We start from the raw sequence: 14,931 nt of genomic DNA, 5'->3' as shown, positions 1-14,931 counted from the left end.
GTTGTTGCCCAAGAGACAGTGATAGTTTGAGTCCAAACGAGTTATGTTACTCCTAAGACAAACATATCATAACTAAGCAATATAATAGAATCCAGAGTCACAACAATATAACATTCATAGTGTCCAAGGGACAATCTAAAATTACTGAACATATGAAGAGTCAGTATAACATGACTGTATTCAAGAGATAAGTCAATAACTTAAGGCCAACCCCAGACATTAGAATTAACAGAGAAATGCTTTAAAGTAGCTATTACAACTATCTCCAATGAGGTAAAAGAACATAAACTCAGAATAAATTACAGGACAGAGATTCTCCACAGGAGAAAGAACAAAATGGAAATTCCGTAACTGAAAAATATATAAAATAAAAAGTTCACTGTGTGAGCTTGAAAGCTGAGTAGAGTTGACAGAGGAGAGTTAATAAACTTGAAGACAGACCCATAGAAAATAATGTGATCTGAAGAAGACAGAGGAAAAGATTAAAAATAAATAGATGATGGGTGGATAGACGGATGAAAGGAACAAGACTTAGGGACCTGTGGGATAATAGCAAAAAGTCTAACATAGGTAAGATTGGAGTCTCAGAGGCAAGAAGAGAGGAAAGAGGGATGGTAAAATATTCCATGAAAAAATTACTGTAAATTTCTCAAATTTGGTGAACACCACAAATTAACAAATTTAAGAAGCTCACTGAACCCCAAGCCAAATGAAGGCAAAGAAAATCATGCCTAAGAACATTATAGTCAAATTAATAAAAATCTAAGAAAAAAGGAAAAGGCAAGAATCTCAGGATGTAAACAAAGGGGAGAAAAACAGGAGATGAGGTTGGTTCACACGGGGCCTTATAGATCATACTTAAGAAGAATTGTATTGCAATGATGATAGCAACTTGATTACAATGACAGGAGTAACTTGATTTTATTTGTTTCTTAAAATTTCACTCTAATGGTTATTTTGAGAATCAGTATTTCTGTATTGCAAATGAGAGTTAGGACTAGGGTGAAAGTAAGAAGTAAGTAAGTTTAATACATATACTGAAGGTAGAAGATAACCTGGAGAGCAATGCCTTGAGTAAGACTTGGCAGCTGATAGAGAGAGGGGAATCAAGGATAATCCTTAGATTTTAGCTTGAGAAACTGCATAAATTATGAGTACCATCAAGAGAAAAGAAGAATACACAAGCAACAGGTTTGCAAGAAAAAAGAAAAACAGAATTCAGCTTTGGAAATAAGAAGGCTATTAGACATCCAATTAAAGATACAGAAATAATATTTGAATATGCAAATTTAGAACCCAGGAAAAAGATGCAGATTGAAAATATAAACTGGGACACATGAAACAAATGATGGTATCAAATACTGAAGATTTTTATAAGATCACCTAAGGAGAAAGTTTAGTTAATGAAGTTTAGAAGATCTCTCAATTTTAGTACTATTTACACTTGGGGCTAGATAATTCTTTTTTTGTCGGGGAGCTGTCTTGAACCCTGCAAGATGCTTAGCAGCATTCCTGAACTCTACCCATTGGATGCCACTAGCATGTGTCTATGTACACACCAGCTATAACAATCAAAATGTCTCTAGACATTGCTGAATGTCTCCCCTTGGGTATAACCATCTCTGGTTGAGAACCACTGGCCAACACAAAGCTGGAGTCATGCCAATATGAATTGGAACAGAGGAGAAAGCCTTCAAAAGAGCCTGGGAAGAATCAGTCGATGGAGTAGAAGATTAAAAAAAAATAATAAGAAAAAGTATGGTTTATTCAAGTGTTTTACTTTGCTTTCCTGAACATTTGCTTATGTGTAATTAATTGGTACTACTTCTTTCCTAAGACTATGAGCTCCAATAGGATAAGAACCACCTTCATCTTCTTTCCAAGTGACTACCACAGTACCTGGCACAGAAGACCTTCAGTAAAGTGTTAGCCTCCTTCCCTTTCTCCCTAAAGGCACATATAATATTTTATAAGAAACCTAACAAGACACCATCTTAGCTCAAAATGAATGAGATCATCTTAAATATATATATAAGAAGAACATATTGCTGAGGACATAAAAAACTGGTTCAGTAAGCCATTTGAAATAGCATTTGTGGCTATTGTATTTATATTTTTACAAATATTTTTCCTTAATGTACTGTTGTAATTTATAGATTTGTGTTTTTTACTCCACAAAATACAGGCACTGTCCTATAAAAGTATATGTTATTATTTATTAAGATGAAAAAATTCAGAAGAGTATTAAGTATTTAGCTATTATGAGTTTTTATTGTTCTTGATTCAATAAAAATAAGTAACATTTGGCAACTGACAAATTCAGACAAATAAGGTCAACATAATATTCACAGATAGAAGAGTAATACTGTTCCTCATATATATAAATGGCATCACTGATCCAACAGATTGAGTACAGTTTTTCCAGCCATGGTCGATTAATGTCCATACAAAACCACATACTTAAGTTTTAACTTTTATAACCAATCACAAGCATATCTAATATGAAAGGATATTTTCTGTGTTCATTAATTCAAGCCAAGGTATGCTAAACAGAATACTCCTTCTCAAACCTGAAATCATGAATTTTGAGTCAACAAGTAACATTCTGCTACAGGTCAACCAGCTTAGGAGACAAAAGGCCTACACATACACACACACACACACACACACACACACACACACACACAGAGCAGCAGCAGCATATCCAGCTACATGAGGGATGAAAAACTCAACTGCAGTCTGATCCCCTAAGTTTTAAAAGAGACCTCAAATTATTCTATAGCTTTTTTGCCAACTCACCAGAAAGACTATCTCAATAACCAACAACCCACACTATTTCTCTAAATGAAACCATACCCACATGGCACAGCCCCTGCAATCCGGCCTGAAGAAGATATTCTGAACTATCTGGCACATGAAATTAAGCATTACCTCTTGCTTTTCAAGGATCGATTTGCTTCAACTGATCTATATGTACTAAAGACCTTGCTGGTAATGAAGTTGGAGGTGAGATGGAAAGACACCTTCAATGATAAATGTAGCTCAGACCAAAATTATTTATCGAGTTACAATAGATACTTCCTTTGGCATCAGCCCACTTCAATAATAACCCCATTTTCTCTGAGAACAGCTCTCTCAACATCCCCGTCCATGGGGACATATTGCCAGCCATATGTGTGTAATGTGACCCCACACCTCTGATTAGTTTGTTGACCTGAAGGTGAACATATAACTCAAACAGAGCCAATTGAATTTTTTCACCTGGGAATTTATAATTGTAACACAGAGTCTAGTCTGTCTGTGGTCAGAGTGTTTTATATATAATTAGGAGAGAAGTGTCCATTCTATTTCACCATGGAGACGAAATACAGCAAATGGAGTAGAGAAATGGAAGGAAAATCATCTGAGCTCTCTATATTTCCTGTTTTAATTCTTTTCTGAGACCCAATGAATAGTTAATATACTAGTAAGAAGGTAGTAGGAGAAGACAGATTGATCGACACATTATACAGAAAGATCTAGGAACCCTGAAATACACGAGAGTGGAAAACCCAGTCAAATAAACCAGATGTAGAAATAATGGGTGGGGAGACAGAGTGGTTTTGAGTACAGAATTGTGATTGACACTCAAAATTGTTCCATCTCAATCACCAGGGCTTTTGTGTGCCCAGAAATAAATAATGAATCGAAAATAAACTGTAGGCTGGGCACAGTGGCTCATACCTGTAATCCCAGCACTTTGGGAGGCCTAGGCAAGAGGATTGCTTGAGCCCAGGAGTTTGAGACCAACCTGGGCAACATGGCAAACAAATCCCATCTCTACAAAAAATAGAAAAATTAGCCAGTCATGGTAGCACACACCTGTGGTCCCAGCTACTTAGAAGGCGGAGGTGAGAGGATTGCTCGAGCCCAAGAGGTCAAGGCTGCAGTAAGCTGTGATCACACCACTGCACTCCAGCCTATGTAACAGAGCGAGACCCTGTCTCAATTAATCAATCAATTCTATTACTTGGCACATCACCAGCTCTATAAGAGGGAACCCCCACTGCCACCATGTTTAACACACACATTCATGGAAATAGTGTTGCTCAGATGCTTGCAAATAAAAATAAACAAAAATCCAACCCAAATTGGCAAAAATCATAAGGGATTTCACTGGTCTAGAAAACTAAAAGTATAGAGTGAGTATAACGTTAGTTACCCTTGACACAGCTGCTTATACAGTTTTACAGAAGGCTTCTTCCTCTCTGCCTCTCCACTGTCTTCCACAGATTTTGCTTCATCCTGAGTTTCTTTATGGTGAGCACCCCCCAAAACTCTGCCTCAAGTAGCACAATGGCTGCTGTGATTCAGTCCACACCACTCAGAAGAAGAGAAAGTATCCTCAATCCAGTCTTTACAGAAGAAGAAAAACTTCTCTCAGAAGTCCCAGCAAACTTCTCATCCTATTTTATTGACTTTATTGGCGTAACAGTCCACACCTAAATAAGCACTGTGGCCAAAACATGAGGTATGTTGACTGGTTTAAGTCAACTAGGATCTGTCTTCCCAAGGGCACAGTTGGCTATCAGTGTGGCTAACCCTGGACCTGAGGTATGCCCATCTGACTATAGTCAGGTCAAAGAGAGAGAAATGTCATGGCATCTCCTTAAAAATATTTGTGCTAAAATTTATCCTGTTCCCACCATCCTCTTTTTTCCTTCTGGATTTCCAGAGGAACCTTAGAAGCCACGTATCCAGTATGGTAGAATCTCCATGGTAGCACTGGGCTGTTCAACTCTTCAAGGTATCAAAAAGAAAAAGAAAAATGTTATTTAAGCCACTGTATATTATGGTCTCTGTTGCAGCATTTTAGCCTGTTCTTTAAAAGCACAGTTTCTTGACTCTTGCACTCTTTTATCTTTTATACTGCTGCCAGAGTGTGTAATCTAACACAGAAATATGACGGTGCTATCCCAGCTTAAAGCGCTTCCATGTATCCTTGCTCCTCACAATAGTGTTTCTAAAATTTTAAAAGTAGTCTATGGATACTTGCATCATAACCATGGAAGAGGACAAGGCAAACTGCTTCAATGAAAATGAAGATTCCCAAACAGGTTGAATCAGGATGTCTTGGATATCTTTATTTCTAAAAGTTACCACAAGTGTTTGTTTTGTATAATGAATATTGAGAGCCACTGACCTTTTCTCTGTCTCACACCATCAACTCTAGTGCCACTAACTCACCTGGAATCCTCCGATCACAGTGTTGTTCCATCACTTCCATAACTTTATACTATTTCTCCCCTAGGTGAGAATACCCTTGACATCTCTCTTCCTCCAATCCTTCTACTAAACATTCTATCATCTTTCCATATTCAGGTCATTATTTTCTGAGGGCCCATATTAGAATTAACCAATCTCTACTTGGATCCCCATTCAAACCTCTTCCAATCAGTACCATATCCTGCAGAACTTTTTATAATTTTATTTCATATCTCCTCTCCTCTAAACTGTCACCTTCTTGGGGACATAGACTATGTAATATTTCTCCCTTATCCAGCAGCTAACTGGTGTTCGTTAAAGACAAACAAAAAAAAAAGAATGAAAAAAATCCAGTCATCTGTATTAGTCTATGAGTTGCCTTGAAGAGTAACTAAATTTTTTTTATTAAAACAGATGCTCATGCCAGGCACAGTTGTTCACACCTGTAATCCCAGTACTTTGGGAGGCCAAGGTAGGCGACCCACTTGAGGCCAGAAGTTCGAGACCAACCTGGCCAACATGGTGAAATCCCATCTCTACTAAAAATATAAAAATTAGCCAGGTGCAGTGGTGGATGCCTGTAATCCCAGCTACTTGGGAGGCTGAGGCATGAGAATTGCTTGAACCTAGGAAGCAGAGGTTGCAGTGAGCCAAGATCATGCCACTGCACTCTAACCTGGGCAACAGAGTGAGACTATGTGTCAAAAAGAAAAGAAAACAAAACAAAGCCCAGATGCTCATAAACTGGATAGATTTTTAAATATACTATAAGTAAAACAAGATTTTTTTCCTAAAACAAACTTGAAAGTGGTATGTTGTACGAAAAATGTCCCTAGAGAAGCTTTATGTTCAAATAAGCACTTGTTCCCTTAGAATTACTTAAAACTTCGCATTAACAAAACAAAAAACAAAAATTCTTTCAAATTTCTTGAATTTTGAGATTTAAAAAAAGAATACAGGAAGTTCTCATCAAATGATTAAATAGTGACAGCAATAGGAGGCAGACAAATTCCTAGGTAGACAGGGACACATCCCCAGTGAAACTCAACCTTCAAGCCAAGGACAGTCTGAAGCCTGAACACCAATCTACCAGTTTGGAATACAGTACACGGACTGGAGAATTTCCATTTTCATTTGGTGCACTCAGCCCCTAATTGGTCCTGGGCCAAGGTCCAAGACCAAGCCTCAGCCCCTGATTGGTTCTTTACACTATCATACCTCATTCTAAATGATGCTTTTTTTCCAAGCCTACCCATAAGCCAATCAGCATGCATTTCCCTATTCTAAGACCATAAATACCCCAGATTCAAACTTACAGCCAGCAACCCACTTTTGTGTCTCCTCTTGCTGCTGAGGGCTTTCTTTCATCACTCAGAACAATTCTACTCTGCCTTACTCACTCTCCAGTGACTGCATACATCATTCCTCTTGGTCATGAGACAAGAACTTGCAACTCACCAAACTGCGGGAGTGAAAGAGCTATAACACTCACTGAACTATGGGAGTGAAGAAACTGCAACAATAGGATAGCAAATAAACACATTGTATTAGTCCATTTTCACACTATTATAAAGACATACTCAAGACTGGGTAATTTGTATAGATAAGAGGTTTAATTGACTCACATTTCCACATGGCTGGGAAGACCTCAGAAAACTTACAATCATGGCCGAAGGGGAAGAGGCACATCTTACATGGCGTCAGGCAAGACAGACTCTGTGTGCCAGCTCAGGAAAAACCACCATTTAAAAACCATTAGATCTCGTGAGAATTCACTCACTATCATGAGAACAGCATGGGGGAAACAGCTCCCATAACCTAATCACTTCGTCCCAGATCTCTCCATCAACACCTGGGGATATCAATTTATGATGAAACTTTAGGTGGGGACACAGCCAAACCATATAATTCCACCCCTGGCCCCTCCCAAATCTCATGTCCTCACATTTCAAAACCAAACATGCCTCCCAACAGTCCCCCAAAGTCTTAACTAATTCCAGCATTAACCCAAAAGTGCAAGTATCATCTGAGAAAAGTCAAGTACCTTTTATCTATGAGTCTGTAAAATAAAAACAAGTTAGTTATTTCCAAGACACAATGGCAGTATAGGTGTAAATGTTCTTATTCCCAATGGGAGAAATTAGCCAAAACAAAGGGGCTACTGGCCCCACACAAGTATGAAACCAGGCAGGGAAGTCATTAAAACTTAAAAACTCCAAAATGATCTCCTTTGACTCCATGTCTCACATCAAGGTCACACCAATGCAAGAGGTGGGATCCCATGGTCTTAGGCAGCTCCACAGGGTGCAACTGTGGAGCTTTGCAGGGTGTAACACCCCTCCTGGCTGCTTTCACAGGCTGGCATTGAGTGTCTGTGGCTTCTCCAGGCTCATGGTGCAAGCTGTCAGTGGATCCAGCATTCCAGGGTCTAGAAGACTGCAGCCCTCTTCTCACAGCTGCACTAGGCAGTGACTCAGTGGGGACTCTTGTGGGGGCTTCCAAGCCCACATTTTCCTTCTGCACTGTCCTGTCAGAGGTTCTCCATGAGGGCTCCATTCCTACAGCAAATTTCTGCCTGGACATCCAGGCATTTCCATACATCTCCTGAAATCTAGGCCAAGGGTCCCACTGACTTCTCTGCACCCACAGGCCCAACACCACATGGAAGCTGCCAAGGCTTGGGACTTGCACCCTCTGAAGCAACAGCCTGAGTTGTATGTTGGCCCCTTTTAGGCACATGTGATGGTTAATATTTAGTATCAACTTGACTGGATTAAAGGATGCAAAATATTGTCCCTGGGGGTGTCTGTGAGGATACTGCCAAAGAGGATTAACGTTTGAGTCAGTGGACTCGGAAAGACGGGCCCACCCTAATCTTGGTGGGCACCATCTAATCAGCTGCCAGCATGGCTAAGATAGAGGAATGTGCAAGGACTAGACAGGTAAAGTCTTCTGGCCTCCATCTTTCTCCCATGATGGATGCTTCCTGCCCTCAAACATTAGACTCCAAGCTATTCAGCTTTTGGACTCTCGAACCTACACCAGTGATTTGCTAGGGGCTCTGGGGCCTTTGGCCACAGACTGAAGGCTGCACTGTTGGCTTCCCTACTTTTAGGTTTTCAGAGTTGAACCGGCTTCCTGGCTCCTCAGCTTGCAGATGGCCTATTGTGGGACTTCACCTTGTGATTGTGTGAGTCAATACTACTTAATAAACTCCCTTTTATATATGCAGCTCTCCTATTAGTTATTTCCCTCTAGAGAACCCTAATATGCCATGGCTGGAGTTGGAGTAGCTGGGACTCAGGGTACCAAGTCCCGAGGCTGCACAAAGCAGCAGAGCCCTGGGCCCTACCCATTAAACCAATTTTCCCTTGTAGGACTCCAGGCCTGTGATGGGAGGGGTTACCATGAAGGTCTCTGATGCATCATAGAGACATTTTCCCCATATTCTTGCTGGTTAACATTTGGCTCCTCATTACTTATGCAAATTTCTGCAGCTGGCTTGAATTTCTCCCCAGAAAATTAGTTTTTCTTTTCTATCACATTGTTAGGCTGCAAATTTTCCAAAATTTTATGTTCTGTTTCCCTTTTAAACATAAGTTCCCATTTCAGATCATCTCTCTCAAGTTCAAAGTTCCACAGATCTCTAGGGCAGGGACAAAATGCTAAAACATAGCAAGAGTGACCTTCGCTTCAGTTCCCAGTAAGTCCCTAATCTCCATCTAAGACCACCTCAATCTAGACTTCCTTGTTCACATCACTATCAGCATTTTGATCAAAGCCATTCAACAAGTCTCCAGGAAGCTCCAAACTTTCCCACATCTTCCTGTCTTCTTCTAAGTCCTCCAAACTGTTCCAACCTCTGTCCGTTACCTAGTTCCAAAGTCGCTTCCACATTTTCTGGTATCTTTACAGCAGTGCCCCACTCTCCATGGCATCAATTTATTGTATTCATCAATTTTCACATTGCTATAAAGATATACTGAAGACTGGGTAATTTATAAAGAAATGAAGTTTAATTGACTCACAGTTCCACATGGCTGGGGAGGCCTCAGGAAACTTACAATCATGGCAGAAGGGAAAGAGGCACATCTTAAACGGTGGCACATGAAAGAGAGAACAGTGAACAGTGAAGGGGGAAGAGCCCCTTATAAAACCATCAGACCTCATGAGAATTCACTCACTATCACGAGAAGAGCATGGGGGAAACTGCTCCCATGATCCAATCACTTGCCACCAGGTCTCTCCCGAAACACTTGGAGATTACAGTTCAAGATGAGATTTGGGTAGGGACATAAAGCCTAACCGTATCACACACTATTCTAGTTCACGCAGGAAATAGGTAATTTATGAAATAGGAGACCACCTCTGAAACCGTGCTAACCTAAAGACTGAAATTGAAAACAAAGAAATAAGGTGAAAAACACTTTGAAATTGGTTACATTTCCCAGAGAGAAGTTCTGCTATTATATCTAAATACATTAAATACTAGCAAGTACCTGGTATATAGCAGGCTGTCAAGAAATGATATTTGCTTTTCTTATACAAACATAAGTCTTCCATTTTAAATGAAAAATAAACAGTTCATTTAAAAATTAACAATCTTAGATATCTTCCCTTGATTCAACTGAGCTACCCTATTTCTACCTGCAGCCTTCATTACACCCCAGATTCTAGTATTACTTGAATCACAGTCAAGACTTTAAGTCCCCAAACTTAATTCTATATTGGTTCAACATTTTTAATTAGTACCTTTGCTTGTCCTGACTTACTCTCTTACCTGAATTCCAGCAAGTAGATTATATTCCTGTTCTCTCTTTCAGTTCCAGCAATGGGGTCAATTTCTTCTCCCAACCCATACCAAATTGCCGGCCTTCACACCAGGCCCAGCATTTCCTAAGCCCTTGGGATGCTAGTCATAGCTATGATATCCATCAAGAGTAACCACATTCTTAGTGTCTTTAGAAAGCACTGGATTCTGCCAGGCATGGTGGCTCACGCCTGTAATCCCAGCACTTTGGGAGGCCAAGGCAGGCAGATCACCTGAGGTGAGGAGTTTCAAGACCAGCCCGGCCAACATGTTGAAACCCCGTCTCTACTTAAAAATACAAAAAATTAGCTGGGCGTGGTAGTACGTGCCTGTAATCCCAGCTATTCAGGAGGCTGAGGCAGAAGAATTGCTTGAACCTGGGAGGCGGAGGTTGCAGTGAGCCGAGATCATGCCATTGCACTCCAGACTGGGGGACAAGAGCAAGACTTCATCTCAAAAACCAAAAAAGCAGCACTGTATTCTGCCAGTCTTCAACCACCAACCCCCCCCCCACAAAAAAAAAAAAAAAAAAAAAAAAAAAGGTCATCCTTGTCTTAAGAGGGTCAAGGAATGTCATGATGAAATTAATGTACTTGCTACCACATGTCCCATAAATCCTCAGAAACCTGCTCTGGATAAAATCTATCAGTTACTATGAGGTCCTATCCTGATCTACTAGAGTGCAAGAGTTCAGCTTCCTGATTATTTCCAGAAATTTAACATCAGATTTATGATTTAGAATCATTATTCAAAACAATTACATAAACTTGAGATCAGGAATCTTCTTTGTTTCCCAAAATAACTAAAATGACTTGTTTTTTCTTCTGTCACTGGTTACTTTATTCCAAGTATGCATTGTGGATGAATATTTTAGTTGTAATTATTTCTCAGTTGAATTGGAAACTTTTAAGTTTAAAAAAGAAACTGTATGCATATAATAGGCTTCTTTCATTTTTTATCTCTAATTGAAAAACTGTAATTATATATATTTATGGGCTACAATGTGAGTACAAAACATTCACGTACCTGCATACATTGTGGAATAATTAGATCAGGTTAATTAACATATCTCTGACCTCACATACTTATCGTTTTTTGAGGTGAGAATATTTAAAATCTACTCTTTTTGCAATTTTGAAATATACAATACATTATAGTTCCCATGCTGTGCAATAGATCCCTTGAATTTATTCCTCCTAACTGAAACATTGTAGCCTTTAACCAACATTCTCTCTTTCCACATTCACACCCCACACTCCCCTTCCACTGGTAACCACCATCCTGCTCTCTACATATAGTAAGCTTCTTAAGCCTATGTGTATCCAAGAATGCCTACTCTCTTATGTATAGTTCCCTTCCAAAGTCTGTATCTCCCAGTTTACAGTATTGTGGAGAAGTTCAATATCAACCTGGCTTTTGGCCATTTAATAATCTATTTTCATTAGACTATAAGCAAAAATGATTTTTTAATCCTTTAAATTCCAAGATTTTACCAAAATATATACCATTTCAGTAATAAAAATAGCCGCAAAGCATAATACAAATGTCTACTAAAAAGCTAAGACATGAACCCTGGCAGTGTGGCTCCAAAACTCATGCACTTAACCAATACACTACACCATTTCAAGTCTGATTCAGTAATGTTTCTTCTATATTTCTGAGAATAGCTTTTATATTTAGCCTACCTTTCACAGACTTCACTGTACCAAGAAATTCATGATTTTTACCAAGAATTATTTCTTGTTCCCAGATTATTTTTCAAGATTGTGCAGTTTTGTCTTTACAAATCCAACATAAGGTGTGAATTCCAGTTAAAGAGGTACTTTTTTGCTGTGCTTTTCTGCTATGGTTTGAGTGTCCCCTCTGAAACTCATGTTGAAACTTAATCTGCAATGTAACAGCATTAAGACATGAGGCCTTTAAGAGGTGACTAGGTCATGAGAGCTCTCCCCTCATGAACAGATTAATGCATTCATAGATTAATGTGTCAATGAAATGATGGACTATCATGAGAGTGGGTCTGTTGTAAAAACCATGTTGGCTCTCTCATGAATCCTCTTGTTATGTCATAACCTGCAGCATCTCAGGACTCTGCAGAGTCCCCATCAGCAAGAAGGCCCTCACCAGATGCAGCCCCTCAACCTGACTTCCCAGCCTCCAGCACTGTAAGACATGTTCTTTTTTTTTTTCTGTTTTCTTTTAACAGAGTCTTGCTCTGTGGCCCAGGCTGGAGTGCAATGGTGTGATCTGGGCTCACTGCAACCTCTACCTTCTGGGTTCAAGCAATTCTCCTGCCTCAGCCTCCAGAGTACCTGGGATTACAGGCATCTACCACCATGGCTGGCTAATTTTTGTATTTTTAGTAGAGATGAGGTTTCACCATGTTGGCCAGGCTGGTCTCGACCACCTGACCTCAGGTGATCCACCCACCTCGGCCTCCCAAAGTGCTGGGATTACAGGCGTGAGCCATCATGCCCAGCTGAAATGTCTTTTCTTTGTAAATTACCTAGTCTTAGGTATTCAGTTATAGCAACAGAAAGCAGACTAAGGCAACATCTTTAAGAGTAAAATACTGAGTTTGCTTTTTACAAATCCAATTATTTTTCTATTTCTATATGCACCCTTACCAAAGCTATCTGTCTTGCAAAGTATTTGGAGTTGAGATTGAGTTTGTCAGAATTTGTAGGTTTCTGTTGTCAACTTCTAGGCCTAGAAAGGGATGCTAAGTTTTTGTTTTTTGTAATGCTTCTTTAGTGCTGAGAGACTCAGGAGTCCCAGTGGTATAGGGAAGGATCATCATCAGAAGGTGCTGGACGTTTCAAGGTTCCATCCCATTTTCATTACTGTGTTTCTGTTGGCTCCAGGGTGATGCTTCGTTCTCCAGCTAGTACTCCTGACTTTATTGTGGGCAATTTTAGCAGGAGACCTGCTTTACATAGCATGCCAGCCTTCTTAGAGTACATATACTTTATAAATTCCAATATATGGAGCACTTTAAAAGACATCAATACAGTCATCAATACATCAAGAATACTTTCCATTCTTATTGTCTCATGGTCCACCCTCTCTACAGGCCTCTATAATTCTGAGCCAAAAGGTGCTAGTAAAACTGTGCTGAGGGTGAGAGTCCTTATTTCTGGAGCAAGTTTTCTTTTACAAGCTACAGCAAACTGTAAGCTTACTGGTTTTCCTCTCATTGTTTTCTTCCATGAACTTTATCACACAGACATTTGTCAAGCATTTTGGTGTTGGCCAATATTTCATTGCAGTGTTCAACAAAGGATATTTTTTTGTTTCCTTCCTTTATTCACTTTTATCATAATTTGCAGGATGAGAAAGAAAAAAAAGAAAGTTAAAATATTAGTCTTCTGAGTTCCACATTGGTAAGTATTATTATTCCCTTCATAATAATAATTAGGATACAATTATTATCCTAATTATAAAAATGTGCTCTTTTATAACTAGAATACAGTTTCTGGAGAGGCATGTCAGCACAGTATACAATCGTTAAAAGAGACCATCACATCCCAAAATAACTGTGAGGAGTTCTTTATAATCTTTAGAGAAGTTTCTACCCCAGGCTACACAAGGAAATAAGCTAACAGCTTCTGCGAACAGAAGCTAAGAGAAAAAGGTGAATGATGCTAAAATCCTTGGACGTGTTTATCAGTTCACCTCCTGGTGACTACGGAAGATGATGTTAATTTGTAATGATTGGTAGAAATATGCTCCTGATAGCATAATTATGCCTCATAGAGTAGCTCATGAGTTGATTTCCAAGATCGCAAATTCTCCATTTTAAGACACCAAAAGATGCCAACATAAATTTATTCACACATTATTTTGAGGGGGAGTGTGCTAGTCCATTTTCACACTGCTATAAAGATACTACCCAAGACTTGATAATTTATGAAGGAAAGAAGTTTAATTGACTCACAGTTCCACATGGCTGGGGAGGTCTCAGGAGCCTTACAATCATGGCAGAAGGGGAAGAAGGAACCTTCTACACAAGGCAACAGAAGAGAGAAGAGTGAAGAGCTCCTTATGAAACTATCAGATCTCTATAGCATGGGGGAACCACCCCCACAATCCAATCACCTCCCACCGGGTTCCTCCCTTTACACATGGGGATTAAAATTCTAGATAAGATTTGGGTGGGGACACAGAGCAAAACCATATCAGGGAAGAAATAGATTTTATTAAAGGCATACACTGATAGGGTTATTTCACAAAACATCTAAAGGTAAATAGAAAAATAATCACAGAAAGGAAAAAATAATGGTAGTTAAGCTGCTGGCTCTGAGGGTAAGAAGCAAAAGAAGAAAAGAACAAACAGCTTGGCATGCTGAAAGCCAGGAGTCCCCAAAACTGAGACTCCTACTTGGTTTCCTAATTTTGAAAAGCAAGGGAACAGAAGAAGTGTGCGATCCAGGAACTATGAGGATTACATCTATATTCTCATAAAATATAAGATAGACATCCATCATTCACCATGGAAAATGGTTATTTTATAATTTACATGGCAAAAATAAAATTTTCATATATAGAATGCAAAAACTAAAGGAATAACAAAGGAAACCCGCAAGTATGAAAGCTCACTAGGCTAGAAACAAAGCTCACTAGGCTGAGATAACAAAAAAGGTTGGACTGCCAAATCTGATGCACAGAATCAGAGATCTTACACAGTATCAGAGTTTACTAATAATCCTAAGGATACCAGGATCATGAGACACAGGAAATGTAAGAAATCTGAGGCCATCCCTGCAGCTCCCCAGGATTCTTCCTTGCTACTCTGGGATAAACCCAGGCCCAAATGTAACCACTCACCTGTTCATTAAACAAGAAAGGCCATTTGGTCATGAAATATCTTTTGTAGT

General features: G+C 39.4%; 1 protein-coding gene across 1 annotated transcript in view; it reads right to left on the bottom strand.

Moving 5' to 3' along the window:
• Positions 1-14,931, bottom strand: part of GPC5 (glypican 5) — a 1,483,371-nt gene that overhangs the window by 1,447,721 nt on the left and 20,719 nt on the right. The gene's annotated exons all lie outside the window — the stretch shown is intronic.

Source organism: Theropithecus gelada, chromosome 17, assembly GCF_003255815.1.
Source record: "Theropithecus gelada isolate Dixy chromosome 17, Tgel_1.0, whole genome shotgun sequence".
NCBI classification, from domain to species: Eukaryota; Metazoa; Chordata; class Mammalia; order Primates; family Cercopithecidae; genus Theropithecus; species Theropithecus gelada.
Note: the sequence above shows the minus strand (reverse complement) of the source record. Positions and strands in the feature narration are given on the sequence as shown.